Raw genomic sequence first — 768 nt, 5'->3', positions numbered from 1 at the left:
GTTTTTTTCAAAATCGATGAACTTTTTTCAAATTTGTAAACCTTTTTGAAAATCGATGAACTTTTTTCAACTTTTATAAAGTTTTTGAATTCTTGAATGTTTTTTGAATACATGAACCCTTTTTTCCCTAATTTGTGATTTTTTTTACATCTGTGGACATCCAAATTTGTTCACATTTCTTTTCAAAAGAAATCCCGTTTTTCTAAATAGCGCAGCTAAATAACACAAGTTCTTAGAGCTTTCACGTTGCAATATTTTCGCAAGGGCTTAATTGGTCTAGTGGTTAGCCAATCATGCACTGGAGCTTACTGGTTCAGTTCGAGTCCTCACATTGTTTCTTCTAAAAAGATCGTGCGCTCAAGAAAAAAATCAAAAAGAGTTTATGAATTCAAACAAAATGTTCATGAGCTCGAAATTTTTCATAAATTCGGAAAAAGCTCACAAAAAATAAAATAATGTTCACTAATTTGAAAAGTTGAACTATAGTTAAAAAAAGATTGTGAATTCGATAAAAGTTCACAAAATTTAAGTAAGAATTTGTAAATCCGAAAAAAATCCAAATTAAAATTACAATTTCTGGGGTTCTGAGAAAAGTAACCAAAAATTTAAAAAGCAGAAAATTTGAAAATAAACACATGATTTACGAAAAATCAAGAATTATGAAATGTTTGCGAATTGGAAAAAGTTTCACGAATTTTTAACTATTCATGATTTTAGAAAATAAATTTTGTGATAATAAAGAAAACAACAACAAAATCGTGTGAAAAC

Source organism: Triticum dicoccoides, chromosome 2A (genome assembly GCF_002162155.2).
Source record: "Triticum dicoccoides isolate Atlit2015 ecotype Zavitan chromosome 2A, WEW_v2.0, whole genome shotgun sequence".
NCBI lineage: Eukaryota > Viridiplantae > Streptophyta > Magnoliopsida > Poales > Poaceae > Triticum > Triticum dicoccoides.
The sequence above is the reverse complement of the archived record's forward strand: the minus strand, read 5'-3'. Positions refer to the sequence as shown.